The 20999-nt window shown below is 33.0% G+C and overlaps 1 long non-coding RNA gene across 1 annotated transcript; it reads right to left on the reverse strand.

The window, feature by feature from the left end:
* Positions 1-1159: 1159 nt before the first annotated feature.
* On the reverse strand, positions 1160-15688 carry LOC145797021 (uncharacterized). Its single transcript, XR_014337945.1, has 2 exons — positions 14894-15688; positions 1160-1417 (listed from the first exon to the last, which is right to left on the reverse strand). It is a non-coding gene; the product is annotated as an uncharacterized LOC145797021 (long non-coding RNA).
* Between the last annotated feature and the right edge of the window lie 5311 nt (positions 15689-20999).

Consider the following 20999-nt stretch of genomic DNA (forward strand, 5'->3'; position numbering starts at 1 on the left):
AAGATATAACTGAGGTAGAGCTAAATATTTTTTCGATGCCATAATTAATCTCATAATAAATCATAACAAATATTATAATAATTTATAATCAAATCATAATTATTATTACAGTATACTAAATCATAACTGAATATCGCAGATGTCAAGCCTCATCATAACTGACAATAAGCTACACGTTCCAAAATTGGCCGTCGATAGGTTATCTACACTATAAAATTTCTTTTTGATTCAAGAAAAATGGTTGGACCTCTTTTGAGGATGATTCCCAGGATTCTTGGGTTCTCTCCTTGTTACCTTACTTGTAATAGTGGTGATGCATCTTGAGTTAATCGAAAAGTTTAGATTTGGACAGGAAAAGCAAATTAATTTTTTTTTTATATTATTTTTGTATTTTTAAATAGCCAAATCTGAACCATGTGATTAACTTAAAATGGTTGCATCTCTGCCGTCACAAGTAAGAAAGCATGGAGAGAGTCCAAGGAGAGGATCTTAACTCGACCTCCACACTCCTAAAGTAATCATGGCCTTTCATGTATATGTAAAGTCCACTCATACATGTGTGAAGTCTACAGTATAAATGATTTAAATCTATAGGAGTCTTGTAATGGTAAGACTATCAACTATTACTCTTCAATCAGTTCCAGCGCTGAAATTATACAAACTCAAAACCATATTTACATTCTCCATTCAAAAATTTTTTCATACAAATTTAAATCTCACAAATTTTGCAAAAGTTTTTTGTTTACTATTTATTTATAGGAAGTCACTCTGTTTGATTTTTATTTTTAGAATTTATTTTTTAAAATATTTTATTTTTTTATTTTTACTGAATTTTTTTAATATTTTAAACAATTTTTTTAAAAATTTTTTTAGCCATACCTAACATAAAATATATTTAAAAAGTATAATATTTATGAATTTTTTTTTAAAAAAAATCACTAAATATAAAAATATATAAAATTCAGTACATTTTTTTTAATTTTTGTGTATTTATTAATTTTTTAAAATATTTTTTCACAAATATTTTACTATTTAAATACATTTAAATAAACTGCATCTAAAAAAAAAAATTACTTAAAATTTAAAAAGTATTCATTAAAAATAAAAAAAAAATACGAAAAGTATAAAATTCAACTTTTAAAAAATTAAATACAAAAAATTAAAACAAAGGCTGAGTATTATTTATTTATAATTCACATTCACCCCCAAAATCCACGCTCCAAAAGCAATTAGGGTTATTAGCATTACTGGGCACAAGAAATTAGGGCTATTCAGCAATCTCAAACTGCAAGACAAAATTCCAGCATATGATATCCTTTGTTTTTATTTTCCAGGAGAATTATACCTTCTCCAAAACAGAATCACAGCGCTCGATTTTGCTTTCATTCACTTTCTCGACACAGTCCGAGAATTTTCTCTTCTCCTCTCGTTCGCACTCATCGCAACCACTCCTTCCAACAACAATCATACAAACATAGAAAAGAAGAGCACTGCAAATCGTCGCAACAAAGAAGAGAGACAATCCATACCCTGGATGAGGAAAATACGGTCCGAACTGGAACGCGACTCCGAACATAATCGAAGAATACAAGAACCAAATGGCGAATTTCAATAATTTCTTCTTGATCGATTTCTCGTGAGGAGGCAATTTCAGGTACGCCAAAGTGCAGTGAGCCAACAGGAGAGAAGCAGAGTAAGCGAAGACGATGAAGAATAGCAAGGCATAGTCGGATCGACTGTAGGCTCTGCACATTGCTCCGATGCTGTTTGATGCTAAGAAAAAGTGAGTGATTGAAGTGAAAAAGCTTGAGTATTCGCGATTGTTGCTGGTTCGGTGAGTAGTGGTGTTGTGAGACATTGGGATTGTTATTGTTGTTCTTTTTCTCAGAAACTTTTTTCGCATTATGTGACACACAATTGTGATTGTGATTGTTTTCGTTGATGTGACTGGTTCTATATATACTTGTAATCTCTGGAAAAAGTTGTGTGATTGCGCAGAAATTACGAAGAAAGTGAGTTGAAGTTTCTTGGATATTACCTAAAGAGTAATTGTAGGATCGTGGAGTAAATGTGATGAGAATGATCATGAAAGATTATTTATTTTTAAATTATATATATAATAAAATATTATACATTAATTAAAGGATAAAAAATTTTCATAATACATTTTATGATCCCTAACATTACTCTTACCTAAAATACCTTCCATCAGTTTCATTTTATGGTGTAAAAGCATGAATACGTTACACATTTGTGCATTATTAATTCACACCAATACTATGGATTACAATGGCATGACAGAACAATATGTAAAACAATGTTGAAAAGCTTAAATTACCTTGGTAGTTTTTGTATTTTGGTATTTTTTGGTATTATTTTGATTTTTATAATTTTAATTATATTGATTTTAACTTTTAATTTTAAATTTGGTATTATTTTAGTCTAATTGATAACATTAATTAAGATTTTGAAGAAAAATTGTCACTGAGTTGGTTTGAATGGGATTAGAAGAACACTACAAGAAAAAGCACCTTTGGCGATTTTTAGTCGTCAAAAGTCATTTTTTAGTCGCAAAAAGTCAACTTTTCACTTTTTCCGACTAAATATTTTAGTCGCCGGTTTTGTTGCGAATACATGGTCGCCGGAGGTATTGGTGACTAAAAATGTTTTAGTTGGCAAACAACTAAGTGACCAAAGCTTTTGTCGCCAATAGTCAATTGCATTTTTGAAAATTATACATTTAGCGACTAATCTTTTAGTTGCCAATAGTGAATTATTATTTTTTTTATTTATACATTTGCGGACTAAGCTTTTCGTCGCCAATAGTCAATCTTTTGGCGACAACACATTTTAGTCGCCAAAAGCATATTTCAGGAAAAAAAAAATTACCCCCTACTGTTGCTAAGTTTAGAACCACCAACCTCCCACATTCTAAACCTTTAGCAACACACTCTCCTCACTATGCCAATACAGCATCACATGAATATAAATGTAACATATATTATTTATATAGTATATTGACCGGTATTAATACAAAACTATATATATATATAAACAATTATTTTTATTTAATATAATTTATGTAAAAAATAAATTATTTATTTAAAAAAAAATTGAGGCCACTTTTGGCGACTAAATCCATTATTTAGTCGCCAATTCTATAATTTTGGACTACTAATTATTTTTTAGTCGCTAAAAAAATAAGTTCCGCCTAAAAATAACTAGTTTTGGCGACTAAACCTGTTTTTAGTCGCTAAAAACGTCCCTTTTTGGCTACTAAACTGAATTTTAGTCGCCAATTGCCTGTTTTTAGTTACTAAATTTCTTTTAGTAGCTAAAAAGCTTCACTTTCAGCAACCAAACTGTTTTTAGTAGCCAAAACACGAATAATCGGCGACCAAACTGTTTTTTAGTCGCCAAAACCGTCACTTTTGGCTACTAAATTATTTTAGTCGCCAAAAATCGTCACTTTTGGCTACTAAAAAATCTTTAGTCGCTAAAACTCATATAATCGGCGACTAAATTGATTTTTAGTCGCCAATAACTATACATTTGGCTACTAAATTGTTTTAGTTGCCAAAAGTCTTCACTTTTGGCTACTAATTCCATTTTAGTCGCCGAAAGTGCTACTTTCAGTGACGAAAATTTTTTTTTTAGTCGCCATTTGTGCTTTTTGTTGTAGTGGAATGCTAGAAATTTCAAAAGTTTTACTCCCTTGTCCCAAAATAATGGTCCCTTTTGGGGGAATTTAACTTTTTTTGGTAGTACAATTATTGTACTTTAAAAAAGTTGATTTTTCAAAATTACCTTTTTAATAGTACATTTTTTGGGAATATCAATGTCATAATTGTACTTTTTATATTGTTTATTAATTTAAAAGAATGGCAAAATAGGAAATTTATATTATTTTAATACTTGATTTTTTGAAGAGGGACTAATATTTTAGGACAATGAAAAATGAAATAAGGGCCTAATATTTTGGGACGGACGGAATACTAAATTTTCTACCAAATATCGACCCACGTGATATAGGTCCCACAGATATTTGATAGAAATTTTAGTAAAACTTTTGAGGTTTTTAGCATTACTCTTGAAATTAACTTATTAAATTGAACAAATTTATAATTTTACTTATAAAATCATAGCACATGCCCGCTTATTTGTATATATATATAAAATACACTAATATTTATAATCAATTATACCAAATTAAGATAATATCATAAATTCAGGATAAAAAATGAAATAATTAAAATTATAAAAAACCAAAATCACATAATGACAAAAATATAACAAGTGCCGATATAACTTTGTGTGTTGAAAATCATAAAATATGCCAACTGCCAAGTAAATGCCAAAAAAATAGAACCCACTGGAACATAGGCAAAAATACAAACACCCTCCTGCTGTTAGCGTTATTACTGTCATACCCTTCAATACATATATATATATATATATATATATATATATATATGTAAGAAAAAATTAATATTGGAGAAGCGAAACTTAATAAAAACAATAAATTTTATGAGCTTAAAAAAAATAATTTTGAGTTTTTTTTGTATCATTTTAGTCCTTATAATTTTAATTGACTTAATTTTGATATTAAATTTATAATTTTATCTCAATTTGATCTAATTAATTACAATTATTAACATTTTTTTTTGTTATAGAAAATACATACATAAATGGCGTGTCATATTTTTAAGGACAAAATTATAAACTTACTCAGCTTAATGAGTTAATTTCAACCAATTTAGTGATTATTTTCTATGAAAAACACTAGCAGCATTATCAATTGGATAAAATTGACACAAAATTTAAAATTAAAGTCAAAATTGAATCAATTAAAAATATAAAGATCAAATAATATAGTGAAGCAAAATATAAGGACCACTCGTATAATTTGCCCAAATAATTTATAATTTCAAACCAAGTTTCATTCATAGTATTGCTTCACAAGGAGAAGAATTTTACACACTTTAGATTTGCATTCTTAATAATTTTCTAATCATTTTTTTGTGGGTGTACATACTTTCTCATATCTAAACACAAACCTTTAAAAAAACAGCGATACTACAAATTCATAATTATGTATTAGAATTTACCTAAAAATAATAATTAATGGTTTAAATTCATTTTACTTGTAGACTCATTTTACTTGTAGACCCCACACTTTATCAATTAATCTCCACCATAAATATCCATTTTGAGTAAATTCTGAGATCTTAGGCTTTTTTCATAAATAAAAAAAAATCAAAAATTTGCAATATACAAACAAGATTTATTATGACAGTACAACAACTTTAAGCCTTTAATGTAGACTCTAAATTGGGGATAATTTTTGGTAACAAAAAGTAAGCACATTCTTTTCTATTCTTTTCTTAGTTCCTTCCAAAAAAAAAAAAATGATGGGCCAAAAAATTTGATTTTAAGAAAACAAAGATGAAATCACAAGAAATACTAGGTAATTTTTGAAAGAAACGATAAGTTCAAGTTCTATTTTCTGTTCTTCGAGGTCACTTGTCACCTTAGATTCAATAATTACTTGTAAATGTAAAACATAAGATTACAGTGTCCTAAAAGTAGTCGAAAAATAAACCCAATAGCAGATACAGCATTCTTCATGTTGATGACAGTGGTGAGATAAACCATTAGGTTTGCTGATGTCCCTATCGACCCCAGCTTCTAAAACATCTCATTTCCTGCAATCTTTTTAAGCTTAAGATACATGGTGAAAGAACAACTAAAGATTGTTTATAAAAATATGCTTCCAAATCAAGATATCTATGATATATTAATGATTAAATGCATCAAAAGGCTAAAATCTCGTTACAGAATATCAATCTCTCTCTCTTAACAATGATGAAGGGCATGGCCTTAACACCACTGTAGTTGATGACTGGCTCGTCATCAGATGAATCAACCTTTGCTTTCTCCATTGTTGTTCTTTCTTTCTTGCTCACCACGGGATGTGTGAGAGAAACTGTGAAGTTTTCTCTGCCTCTTTTGTTGTGCTTTGTTTTGTAGGGCAGTTATACTTCACATGTAGAAGGGGTCAAATTTGGTTAAAGTTTTTCTTTCCCACAATAAATGCCTTTTACAATGTCTTTTGGGTTCTTTTGTTTGGAGCAAGGATCTTTTGTTTTTAAATAATTCTGTCTTTTATCTCAATTCACTTATAGTTATTGAATATATCTTAAGATTTTCACATTTTGAAATTCTCATATAATCTAATAACAGTGAATAAATTGGGATAGGGGGACAAGGTTATTTAGAAACAAAGAATCCTTGTACGTTTTGTAGGGGTAAAACCGACCGAACCGAACCGATCCGCCGCATTTTGGACGGATGCGTGATGACGAGCGGACGGTTGCGGATTGATTTTGTCCAATCTGCCAATCTGGCGGACGGATGACGGATTTGAGATTCCTTTAGCCGCAACCGAACCGCCAAACCGCGAACACCCCTAGTAATTTATAAGACTTTATGTTTTCAGTTTGTTTAAATATTCTGTTTGTGTTTTTAATTAAAAAAGAGTTTAAATATTCTGTTGAAATTTTTTTTCAACTTGAATATCTTTTTTGAATTGAAAAAAATAAATGTATTATTTATCTATATTTTTTGGTTTTTAAATCTATCTCTAAAAATAATAAATAGAAAATATGATATATGCTGGTTGGTTTTTGTTTTCAAAAACAAATATAAATGTAACAATACAGAGACATACAATCTCTACTACTGCTCTGTTTATGGTTTTGGTGGTTTGAATTGTTTTTATTTTTTAAGAACCACAGATTGTAATATTTTATGTAGATGATGCATGTTGTGATTGTAGTATGTGGATGAGACATGCAGTAATTGTGATATTCTAAAGTTTCAAACTTTCTTGCTTTGGATGAGGCATGCAGTGATTGTAATATTTTTTTAAGTCATTAACTGTAATATTTTCTTCTTTTTTTTTTTGAGGAAGTGCACAAGTTGAATTATGTTGAAAATATATAAAATTTTAATCCGCCAAACCGATTCGCATCCATTCACTAAACCGCCAATCCGATAAATCCACATCCGCCGGATTGGCGGACGGATGGCGGATTGGAGGTTCCGTGGTCGCAACCGACTCATGCCTACCCCTAACGTTTTGTTTTGAGGGATTGGATGAATAAGATTGTTAATAAGAGAATTATTCGTGAGGAGACTTGTTAGCATTTGTCTTTTAAATTTATGAGAAAAATTAAAGTGATTCTATCTCATAATATTTCTTTCAGAAATGATACACCTCTCTAATTTTGGCACTCTAAACAGAGCTCTAATGACTTGGCAATCCCCCCCCCCCAAAAAAAACACAAAAATCACATCATTTTGGGGCCCACACACCATTAAAGCTCTTTAGAACTCCATAATTAGAGCTCATAATCTTTTTTCTATTTCTTTTTGGGACAATCACAATTTAGTGCTTTTTTTTAAAAATATATAATTTCAAGTTAGTGGTAAATTTTATGAACAGTAATAATTAAAATTTTAGTTTTTTCAATGAACTTAATAGTGGTAGATGTTTTAAGATAGAGAAAAAAAGAAAGGAAAATTAGTTGAGGTGAGCGTAAATTGATCTAAACATCTGGTTATAAAAAATATATATATGTTTTTAGATTTTCGCATTTCAAAATTTTCACATAATTAAATATTACTAGGGGAATTAAGAAAAATTATGTTTATTTGATAACTAGTGGACTAATAATAGTTCGTGACGTAGGTGGGCCTACAAGGACTGTTGACCCACCACTTAGGGCCCAATACATAATTCAAACACTAAAACCCAACATTACTGGGGCCCAACGTTACACCCAGGACCAATGGCATCAGAACACCTATCAAGAGAAGAACCAGCCACATAAACAGACAAAGATCCTGCAAAGTTATTACACCACACATCAGCCATTAATGAGTTTCACTTCGGCATTTAATGCGATAACCCCTTCACGTCGGGGCAGAATGGCTTCACGTCGGGGCAGAATGGCTTCACCCTTAATTGGCTTTCTTGTCAGATAACTGGCTTTTCACTTTTTCTTTCCTTCATCTTTTTCACGACAGGGGCGCTCTTTCCCCCCTCGACAATCGCCTTCCTCTTCTTTGGCTTCTTCAGCACTGCCTCCACTTCCTGCTTGCCCCTCTTCTTCAACGGGTCTGGTGGTGGTGGTAGTGGGGCGAAACCAGCTAAGTCTTTGTCGCCCTAACCCTAACCGTGCCTCCTTATACTTTTCAGCTCTGGCGAAAGTCTTCCGCTCCTCCGCCTCCTCCGCATTTCGCCTCGCCTCGCCTCCATCTTCTCCACCGTAGGGTCTCCTTCAGTCGGTTGCGGTCCTAGCCCCAAGGCATATAAGGATGAAGGGCGGACTAGGTCGTCCCATCTGACACCCTCTTTCTCCCTCCACTCATTCACCTGCTTGACCCTCTCTTCTACCTCCACCCCCAACTTCGACTCCATCGACTTTGTAGGAACCTTCCATATCGTCCGCACCCCTTCCGCCCCATTCGCCGATACGAAGAACCACCTCGGCCTCCACCCTTTTACAGATGATGGTAGCCTAACTACTAATCCCCTGCTCACCACCGCTTGCAAAGTCACCTAAGTCTCTTGCTGACCGGATGCTTTGAAGCATGAAAAGAACTCTTCGACTATCATCGCCGATTCGTCAGTCGCCCGTGGCCATGCGATCGCGCAGGCCATTACAATTTTCCATGCATTGGGCATCAGTTGCCCCGGCACTGCCTCCAATCGATTAAGTATCTTTGCCACTAACCTGGGGATAGGCAACCTCAGCCCCGCCCGCAACGCTTCTTCGTACAGGGCGAACTCTGTTGGTCGCGTATCTGACGCCCTCTCTTTAGAAGTGTGCACCCTCAACTCTATCTCTACCGGAATTTGGTACTTTCTTCGGACCTCTTCCAACTCCTCCGCTGTGAATGTGGATCTGTCTGGTTTGGTGTGCTAGTGGTCCGGCTTCACTTGGCTTATAAGCCTAGCGGCCGCGATCATTGTCGTCGTCGGAGGAGGGGCCCGCACGACCTGACCAACCCCTCTCTTCTCCCTTCGCTCCAACCGATATCATTTTGACAAGTCCACTGCGTCGTCATCACCCAACGAATCAAGCCTTGCGGCAAACACTTCCTTTTCGGCCATTTCTCTTACGTGTTTACGTATTGCTTCGGACGCTAGCACAAGGAAGTTCGCAAAGTGTTGCAGAGGCGTATCGTACGGGACAAATGAGCTCACTTCAAGGATGTGTTGGTTTTTTGCAAAAAAGTAAGTAAAACGGATAACCCCAAAGGCCCACGGCTTACCCGTATTCCAAGGATCAAGATTCAACTTCGCTAGTTTGAAATATTTCGAAAAGCTCCCGCCCCTCTATTTTCACTACACTATATCACGCCGTCCCTTCACTTCGCACTGACGCGTCACCTCCCTAACTAAAGGATTACGCCACGTGTATGACCACGATCCCTACCCCTTTCTTTTCCCTTGTCTTTTCCACTTCACGACATCACGTGCTACGCCGCACCTCGAGCCCTGCGCACCGCCATTTCCCCTTCCCACTCGGTCACCCTTAGCGGTCGGCCCTCCTCTCAGTTGACTTTCCCACGCGGTCGGCCCTCCTCGGTCACCCTTCGCGGTTGGCCCTCCTCTCAGTCGACCTTCCCACGAGGTCACCCATAGCGGTCGGCCCTCCTCGAGTAGACCTTCCCACTCGGTTACCCTTCGCGGTCGGCCCTCCTCTTAGTCAACCTTCCCACTAGGTCACCTTTCGCGGTCGGCCCTTCTCTCAGTCGACCTTCTCACGTGGTCACCCTTAGCGGTCGACCCTCCTCTCAGTTGACCTTCCCATTAGGTCACTCTTAGCGGTCGGCCTTCCTCTCAGGCGACCTTCCCACTCGGTCACCCTTTGCGGTCAGCCTTCCTTTTAGTCGGACCCCCTCCCCCTCGGTCGACCTCTTACAACCTCGTTTTTTATCTTATTCCCTTCATTGGACTGAAGGTGCACTCAAGAATAAGGGACTACTAACGTAGGTGGGCCTACAAGGACTGTTGACCCACCACTTATGGCCCAATACATAATTCAAATACTAAAGCCCAACATTGCTGGGGCCCAACGTTACACCCAGGACCAATGACATCAAAACACCTGTCAAGAGAATAACCAACCATATAAGCAGATAAAGATCCTGCAAAGTTATTACACCACACATCAGCCATTAATGAGTTTCATTTCGGCATTTAATGCAATAACCCTTTTACGTCGGGGCAGAACGGCGTCCCCATGAACAAGGTGAGCTAGAACGTAGACTTTCGGCCAACGTGACAGGTCGGGGCAGGTGAGGAAATGATGAATAAAGGATATAAGCAGGTTTCTAAGACAAAGAGAAGGTTGAGTTGTCTATCTCTATCCTCTTCCTACATCTTCATCTTCCTCACCTCTTTAACTTGCTCGTCGGAGGGTTCGCTAGGGGACTCCCCGTTCTCCGTTGAACTCTTTTGCAGGTATTCTCTGTGGGTTCAACCCTCGGACAACGGCTTGGGAAGCGTGGATCATTCCGACCCGTTCCATTTGGAGCATCCAGTAGCGAAAGTATCATCAGTTCGTATTTGTTTTGAGAGATAAGAGTGGAATTAATCATGTAAAATTTAACAAATACCATTGTTGCATAACTATCAAATTTGGGTTTATATCAACTAATAAATGCATTACATATTTTAATATCAAAAAAATATTTTACAAATATTAAAATTATATTTCATAAATATATATATTTTTAGTACTATTTCAGTTTTTAATATAATTTTTTTTGGTATAAATATTATTATACTATTATATTTTTATATTAAAAATTATTTTTATATTAAATTATTTTGATATAAATAATGTTGAAGTAAAAAATGATGGAATAATTAAAAAAAAATGATAGAGAAAAGGCCACACTAATTAAGTAGAGTCAATAAATTAGGTAGGATAATAAAGGGCAAAATAGTAAATCCCCTTCTAATCCCAAGGGATTGTTTTTCTAATACCATCTCCCATGGGAGACTACTAATCCCATCTATGAAGGCGTATCATAATCCTAAGGTATTGTGAATCCTCTTCCTCATTTTTCAAAAAAACACAATATTAGTGGATTTCATATCCATCCTAATCCAATCCCATCCCGTATAACCTAAAACAAACGGACCCTTTGGATTTTCAGAATGTGCTTTAGATTTTTGGTTCTGGCTAAGAAGTGTCTTTAGGGTATAAGTAAAAGATAAAAAATTTAAAATAATAAGATATTTTTTACTAAATTCAATATATTTTATTAAAATCAATATATTTTTTAATAGTTTTACATATTTTCAAGACATTTTATATATACTTATCAATATTAAACAGTGTACAAAGGACTTTTGTTAGCGCATTTGTCTTTTAAATTTATGAGAAAAATTAAAGTAATTCTATCTCATAATATTTCTTCTTGGGACAATCGCAATTTAGTGTTGTTTTTAAAACATATATAACTTCAAGTTTTTGCGAACGATAAATATAATTTCAGGTTGGTGATAAATTTTATGAACACTAATAATTAAAATTTTAGTTTTTTCCATGAATTTAATAGTGGTAGATGTTTTAAGAGAGAGAAAAAAGAAAGAAAAATTAGTTGAGTTGAGCGTAAATTAATTCAAACCCCTAGTTACAAAAAAAATATATATATATGTTTTTAGATTTTTACATTTAAAAATTTTCACATAATTAAATATTTGCAGATATTTTAAGAAAAAAATAATAAAGATGTTTAGACACAAGATCTTTGGCGTAAAGTTGTAATTCATATTTCCTTTTGTCTTTGAAAAACTACATTCGTTTTTAAATAAATACACAAAACATTACAAGAATAATGTTATAATATGAGTTTTGTAAATAAAATAATTTTTATGAATATTTTGTTTTAAAGTAAAGAACCACATTTAACCATATTATTTTATATAAAAATTATGTATAAATTTTTTATTTATATATCAGGCATACTTATATATTTGTACTAGCTATTTACGTATTGAAATTCTCGATAATAATTTTTAGTGCAATAATAACTATGGTTTAAACTCTTAAATTACCCTTAAATCAAGGGAACCATAAATGATATCAAACTCATATCCTAATTAGTTTTATTTGAGAAAAAAGTGACCAAAAATATATGCCTACTTACTTACTAGTAAGATAAAATATATATCTCCGGTACTTTCAGAATATATTTAGATTTCAAATTTGTTAAAGAGCGAAAAATGAAACAAAAATCAAATTACTCTTCCTTCTATAACTCCAAGATACAGACTCAAAACTTGTTTAAAACCATTTTCATTTTGTGTTCTCATTTGTCGAAAAACTAATTTTTGAAAAATGTTGTACCATTGTTTAGTGAGGCTTCATTTAGAAACTGACTTTTTTAGTAACTTTGTAGATTTTTGGTTAAAATATGATGTATATAAGACCAGTATGTTTAGGACGACTTTTTAATTTTTTATGAAAAGATATGCAAAAAGTAGAGAGAAAAATTGACTTTTTTATTTTTTTAGTGACTTTTTAACTTTTAAGTTAAAAAAATTAAATCCCAAACAAGGCTTGAGCCCACTTTTAGGTCACACAGTTCGCATGGCTAACATATCCTATCTATATGGGTCCTATAATTTCATTCACTCATTCATGGATGACCTAAATAACATCTTCAGCCTTCATGCCCTGTTTAGTTCATAAGCACAAAATGGAATGGTCATTTCTTTATAATAGTGAATAATGATTTCATTTACAACGTATTTTTTAATATTTATTTAAGTAAACCAAATATAAGGATAGATATTTTAATGAAATGTTCATTATAGTGAATCAAAAACTATCTCAATAAAAATGCAAGTATGTAATAAAATAACGTACAAATAAAAATAAACTGACAAAATGCCCAAAACAGGGATGTATCTCTGATGGTAGAGCGCTCGCTTTGCATGCGAGAGATACGGGGATTGATCCCCCCTCCCCCCGGCATCTCCACTTTGTAGATTTTGTTTAGCTGCTTATTTTATTGACTATATTTTTTCTCTTGGGAACTTTTCCCAATAGAACTACTTTACAATCGAAGCTACTATCACTTGTTCAAAATCATTCTTGCTAATACAACTATTACATTAGTTTTAAAATGGTAACTAATTTTTTTTTTTGAATTAAATTTTTAATTTTTAATTTTTTGGAAACATTCCTCCATGAATGTGATATTTCTATGAAAAAATAGGACAATTTTTATTTAAAAATGAATATTATTATTTTAACCAAAATGTTATATTTACATTTTAAATTTGATGATGTGACAATTAATTATAGCTCTCTCTCTCATATATTCTGTAATTATTAGTCAATTATCTCTGTTATACCTCACTTAGTGCTGGTTTGGAAAGTTAGATTTGGGACTTTTTTTTTGCTAAAATAGCCACAAAAAAATAAAATAAGTTTTTTATCTTAATAAGACAAACAAATCACATTCAATCCATAATTATTACATTCTCTCTCATAAAAGTCAAAAAGTCCATCCCAAAAGAGGTTTTTTTAGCCTCAGATTAAAATAATCAAAAAGTCAAAAAAACTAAAAAAACTTACCCACTTTCCAAACGAACCCTTAGTCTAAAAAATGAATTTAGAATTAGATTATAGAATTGTATATCATTTGATTTAAAAAAAAATATATTTTCTATAAAAACAAACAAGCATTAGTTTTCACAATGATGCTATATAAATACTCTAAAAGTATGTACTACGTGTAAATTATGATATTTTAAAAAAAAAATAATATTGGTATAAGATATAATTGAGGTATAGCTAAATATTTTTTTGATGCCATAATTAATCTCATAATAAATCATAACAAATATTATAATGATTTATAATTAAATCATAATTATTATTACTCCATCCGTCTCAAAATATTAGTTTTTCATTCTATTTTTCATTGTTCCAAAATATTAGTACCTTTTCAAAAATCAAGTACAAAAATAATATAAATTTCTCATTTTGGCATTCTTTTAAATTCATTAACAACATAAAAAGTACAATTATGACATTAATATTTCCCAAAAAATGTACTATCAAAGGGTAATTTTGGAAAATCTATTTTTTTAAAGTGCAATAATTGTACTATCAAAAAAAGTTGAATTTCCTAAAAGGGACCATTATTTTGAAACAGAGAGAGTATACTAAATCATAACTGAACATCGCAGATGTCAAGCCTTGTCATAATTGGCGATATGCTACACGTTCCAAAATAGGCCGGCAATAGGCTATCTACACTATAAAATTTCTTTTTGAATCAAGAAAAATGCTTGGGATCTCTTTTGAGGATGATTCCCAAGATTCTTGGATTCTCTCCTTGTCACCTTACTTGTAATAGTGGAGATGCACTTTGAGTTGATCAAACAGTCATTTAATTTTTTTTAATTATTTTTGTATTTTTAAATAGCTAAATCTGAACAGTTTTAGATATACTCAAAATGCTTACATCTCCACTGTTACAAGTAAGAAGGCATGGAGAGAGCCCAAAGAGAGGATCTCAACTCGATCTCCACACTCCTAAAGTAATCCTGACCTTCCATATATTTGCAAGGCCCACTCATGTATGTGTAAAATCCACAATATAAATAAATTAAATTTGTAAGAGTCTTATAGGGGCGAGAGTCTCAACTATTACTCTTCAATCAATTCCAACGCTGAAATTATACAAACTGAAAACCATATTTACATTCTCCATTCAAAATTTCTGTCATACAAATTTAAAATCTCACAAATTCAAGCATATCCTTTGTTTTTATTTTCCAGGAAAATTACACCTTCTCCAGAACAGAATCACAGCGCTCGATTTTGCTTTCATTCACTTTCTCGACACAGTCCGAGAATTTTCTCTTCTCCTCTCGTTCACACTCATCGCAACCACTCCTTCCAACAACAATCATACAAACATAGAAAAGAAGAGCACTGCAAATCGTCGCAACAAAGAAGAGAGACAATCCATACCCTGGATGAGGAAAATACGGTCCGAACTGGAACGCGACTCCGAACATAATCGAAGAATACAAGAACCAAATGGCGAATTTCAATAATTTCTTCTTGATAGATTTCTCGTGAGGAGGCAATTTCAGGTACGCCAAAGTGCAGTGAGCCAACAAGAGAGAAGCAGAGTAAGCGAAGACGATGAAGAATAGCAAGGCGTAGTCGGATCGACTGTAGGCTCTGCACATTGCTCCGATGCTGTTTGATGCTAAGAGAAAGTGAGTGATTGAAGTGAAAAAGCTTGAGTATTCGCGATTGTTGCTGGTTCGGTGAGTAGTGGTGTTGTGAGACATTGGGATTGTTATTGTTGTTCTTTTTCTCAGAAACTTTTTTCGCATTATGTGACACACAATTGTGATTGTGATTGTTTTCGTTGATGTGACTGGTTCTATATATACTTGTAATCTTTGGAAGAAGTTGTGTGATTGCGCAGAAATTACGAAGAAAGTGAGTTGAAGTTTCTTGGATATTACCTAAAAATAAAAAATAAAAATAAATAAATTATAAAAAAGAAAAGAAAAAAAGAAGTTTCTTGCATATTTTATAGAAGGGAACCATAAATGATATCAAACTCATATCACCTCTCTATCCGTTATTTCAAACTCAGTTTATATTTTATAGAAAGTCAAAAAGTACACTTATTTAGAACATTCCAAACAACCCTTAGTTAGAATCGATTATATTTTTTGCCATTGTATTTGAATGACAAAAGATAAGAATTTGATTTTTAAGAGGTCATTTGGGAAGCTAAAAAAAAAAAAAGGGTTAGTTTTAAATTTTTAATTCATTTTGGATCGAATAATATTAGGAATTATGAAAAAAAAAATCATAAAATGTTTTATAAAATTTTTTTATCCTTTAATTAGTATGTGGTATTTTGGCCCCGTGTGATAGAGTTGTGTAAAAGTGATTATAGATTATAACTTAATAGATTATGTCTTATAGTTGTGAACCTAAGTTGTTAGCTTGTTTGGTGCAGCTGTGAGATTATGGATTTAAGTAGCACCTAAGCTGTTAGCTTGTTTGGTGCAGCTGTGAGATTATGGATTTAAGCAGCAGAGTAGTGTTTGGTTAATACGTTGTAAAATAACTTTTTACTGTGTAATTGTCTATTTTGCACTTATATGATATAAAATAATTATTTTGTCATTTTATTTTACTTTATCAAAAGAATCTTTTATATGTCTGCTAAAAAAAAAAAAAAAAAAAATCAGTGCTAGCATTATTGCTTCAAAATTAGAGCACTGAATCAGTGCTGTATAATATAATACTATGATCATTATTATAACTTTAAAATAATAATCACAATAATAAGAAAAAAAAGAAAAGAACTCACATCACTGCCAAAAATACATTCCATCAGTTTCATTTTTTGGTGTAAAGGCATGAATGCGTTACACATTTGTGCATTATTAATTCACGCCAATACTATGGATTACAATGGCATAAGAGAGATAAAAGAGACAGAACAATGTAAAACAATGTTGAAAAGGTTAAATTACCTTGGTAGTTTTTGTATTTTTTATTTTGGTATTATTATGATTTTTATAATTTTAATTATATTGATTTTAACTTTTAATTTTAAATTTGGTATTATTTTAGTCTAATTAATAACATTAATTAAGATTTTTGAAGAAAAATTGTCACTGAGTTGGTTTGAATAGAATTAGAAAAATGTTAGAAATTTCAAAAATTTTACTAAATTTTCTACCAATATCGACCCACGTGATATAAGTCCCACACCCACGTGAGACATTTAGTAGAAAATTTAGTAAAACTTTTGAAATTTCTAACATTACTCTTAAAATTAACTTATTTAATTGAACAAATTTATAATTTTACTTATACAACCATAGCACATGCCCGCTCATTTGTATATATATATAAAAAACACACTAATATTTATAATCAATTAGATCAAATTAAGATAATATCATAAATTCAGGATAAAAATCAAAATAATTAAAATTATAAAAAACCAAAATCACGTAATGACAAAAATATAACAAGTACCGACATACCTTTGTGTGTTGAAAATCATAAAACAGTATGCCAAGCCAAGTAAATGCCAAAAAAGTAGGTTGTTCTCACCTGAATTGGTCTGTTCTTGGAAGCTTGGAATTGATAGAACCCACTGGAACATAGGCAAAAATGCAAACACCCTCCTGCTCTTAGCGTTATTACTGTCATACCCTTCAATATATATATATATATATATATGTAAGAAAAAATTAATGTTGGAGAAGCGAAACTTAATAAAAACAATAAATTTTATAAGCTTAAAAAAAATAATTTAGAGTTTTTTTTTGTGTCATTTTAGTCTTTATAATTTTAATTGATTTGATTTTGATATTAAATTTATGATTTTATCTCAATTTGGTTTAATTAATTACAACTATTCACATTTGTTTTTTGGGTATAAAATACATACATAAATGGTGTGTTATATTTTTAAGGATAAAATTATAAACTTACTCAGCTTAATGAGTTAATTTCAACCAATTTAGTGATTATTTTCTATCAAAAACACTAGCAGCATTATCAATTGGATAAAACTGACACCAAATTTAAAATTAAAGTTAAAATTGAATCAATTGAAAATATAGAGATCAAATAATACAGTGAAGCAAAATATAAGGACCACTCATATAATTTGCCCAAATAATTTATAATTAAAACCAAGTTTCATTCATAGTATTGCCTCACAACGAGAAGAATTTTACGCATACACTTTAGATTTGCATTCTTAATAATTTTCTAATCATTTTTTTCTGGGTGTACAGACTTTCTCCTATCTAAACACAAACCTTTAAAAAAACAGCAATACTACAAATTCATAATTATGTATTAGAATTTACCTAAAAATAATAATTAATAGTTCAAATTCATTTTACTTATAGACCCCACACTTTATCAATTAATCTTCACCACATATATCCATTTTGGTTAAATTCTGAGATCCCAGACTTTTTTCATAAAAAAAATAAAAAATTTGAAATATACAAACAAGATTTATTATGACAGTACAACAACTTTAAGCCTTTAACATAGATTCCAAATTCGGGATAATTTTTGGTAACAAAAAGTAAGCACATTCTTTTCGATTCTTTTCTTAGTTCCTTCTGAAAAAATGATGGGCCAAAAAATTTGATTTTAAGAAAACAAAGATGAAATCACAAGAAATAGTAGGTAATTTTTGAAAGAAACGATAAGTTCAAGTTCTATTCTCTATTCTTCGAGGTCACTTGTCACCTTAGATTTAGTAATTACTTGTAAATGTAAAACAGAAGATTACAGTGTCCCAAAAGTAGTCGAAAAATAAACCCAATAGCAGATATTGGTAGTATTTTCATAGCTTTTCATAGTAAAAAGTCCAACAAATTAAGAATTGAGAAAGAGTTGTGAATAGATGATCAATACCAAGAGAGAGGAGATGGAAACGAAAGCCAAGGTTTTGTAACGTCCAAAAAAAGAGTCGGAGAGGAAGGCTCCGACCAACGGAGCGATGTTCGATGTACCAACGAAGACATTGACGAGCGTCGCAGCGACAATGTTCTTCATGTTGATGACAGTGATGAGATAAACCATCAGGTTTGCTGATGTTCCTATCCACCTAAGTAATGCTAAAGATCATAAAAAAATATCATGAAGATGATCATGAAGGGTTCTTCACTTTTGGATTATACATACAACAAAACACCACACACTAATCAAAGGATGAAAAATCTCCATGATACATTTCATGATTTTTTTTTATATAATCCCTAACATTACTCATCAACCCTAGCTTCTCAAACGTCTCATTTCCTGCAATCTTTTTAAGCTTAAGACACATGGTGAAAGAACAACTAAAGATTGTTTATAAAAACATGCTTCCAAATCAAGATATCTATGATATATTAATGATTAACTGTACCAAAAGGCTAAAATCCCGTTACATAATATCAATCTCTCTCTTAACAATGATGAAGGGCATGGCCTTTAACACCACTGTAGTTGATGACTTGCTCGTCATCAGATGAATCAACCTTTGCTTTCTCCATTGTTGTTCTTTCTGTTTTGCTCACCACGGGGTGTGTAGACATCCCCGAACGCTCCCGGGAGGAATGAGCTCCCGTTCCGTTCATTTGGGGTCACTACAGCTCGGACTCTCAAATTATCACGGTTCTAAATCTGAACCAAAGAGTCCAAATCTGGCAAATCGTTTTGAGAAAAAACAGATTTTGAAAGAAGTGCCAAACATGGACTGCTTTTCCAGATACAGAGTCGCCACCTAAATATTTTATTTTGGGAAATTTAGGAAACCCTGACTCGGTGCCAAAGGCCACGTGTCCGTCATCACCAAAGTTGCCTCGGCTCGGGAACTTGGGTACGATTGGGGAAGGTCACTTCGTGAGCACCCCCGCTCGCCCGATCAAAGATCGGCCTCTACTAACCATGATATCTATTTTTGAAAACTTTGTGTGTCCTTAAACCGGTTATTAGCCTAGGTTACTATGTGATGCACTCAGCATATAAGTATAGACTGGGTCGCCCGAATTGGAACAGAACATTTCATGCTTGTTTAGTTGAAAGATGGTTTGCTACTCGCAAGTAGGCTTAAAATGCAGATTTTGCCACTCTCGGGTGGGCTTAAGAAAAGATGGTTTTGCCACTATCTAGTGGGCTTAAAACTCACAATCAATGATTTGTTCCAATTTAAACAACCCAACCTTCACCCACAGGCATTCAGGCAGATATATCACATAAGCATTTAGCCTCATGGCAAGCATGCTATTCATGGCAGATACTCACACGCATGCGAGGATGCTAAAGCATAAAGCTCACCGGGTACTCCAAGCCAAAAAAAAAGGACTACATTAGAAATCATGTATGATCCTAAGTATACCGAAATGCCTAATGTAACACATGCAAAATGCAACTATAGCAGGCTCGGCTATTCTAAACATGGCATATGGAATGCTACAGCTAACATGTATTCAACTCGGAATTGAAATACAGATGCAGTTAGTATGATGCGCCGAGCCCCGTGCATGCAAAACAGATGAATGATGCAAACATGCTGTCATACTGTATGCTAATTGAAATATGCCCTAATCTAACCATCATAAGCAGGTAAATAAAAGGGAGAAAGACGTGGGGTTGGAAGACATACAACACACACACGCACACTTATTACAGTTATGCCCTCGCACAGAGGGTCCGAATAAATATACAGTCCCAAATGAAAGAATAATACAGTCCAAATAATACAGTCCAAATAATATACAAATTCCTAATTAATTTAAAAATTAACTAAGAAAACTGTAAAACTGGCATGCAAGCCAGGGACTGCCTTGCTTCTGATGAATGGTGCATGTCTGGGCTGCCTTGCGCGGAAATCCACTGGGATGCCCCAATTAGCCTCTGTTTTGTGATTTTTCTTGGAAAGCGCGCCAAACTCCGGAAGTTTGCTGATTCTTCATTTGCTGCAACAGAGAGCAGGAAAGGGGCATGGCAATGTATTTTCACAGATATATGCATGCCTCGATCCTCGTGCCACCAATCACGCATATCGATGCATGATGGCCGAGGAATCGAAATGTGCAACTCAATATGGAATGAATGCACGTATAAACACGACAAAACCTAACTCCATCATGGGTAATCCGGAGTGTCGGTGACTTGGAATTGAGACACGTTTCGTCACTCGGAGTACGAAACGCACCTCGTTTCCTGTGCTCGGGCTAACTCCTATCCCGAACACGATACAATATGTATGACATGCATGAAATGCAACTAAGATACAATCCTAACATACACAATGTCATGGAATGAGATGTCTCAAAATGCGTGCACACGGGCACGCAAACCGAGGCAAATGACTGAATGCGATCTAAGATACAA

This window comes from Camellia sinensis, chromosome 8, assembly GCF_055761805.1.
Source record: "Camellia sinensis isolate YWXY chromosome 8, ASM5576180v1, whole genome shotgun sequence".
In the NCBI taxonomy this organism is placed as follows: Eukaryota; Viridiplantae; Streptophyta; class Magnoliopsida; order Ericales; family Theaceae; genus Camellia; species Camellia sinensis.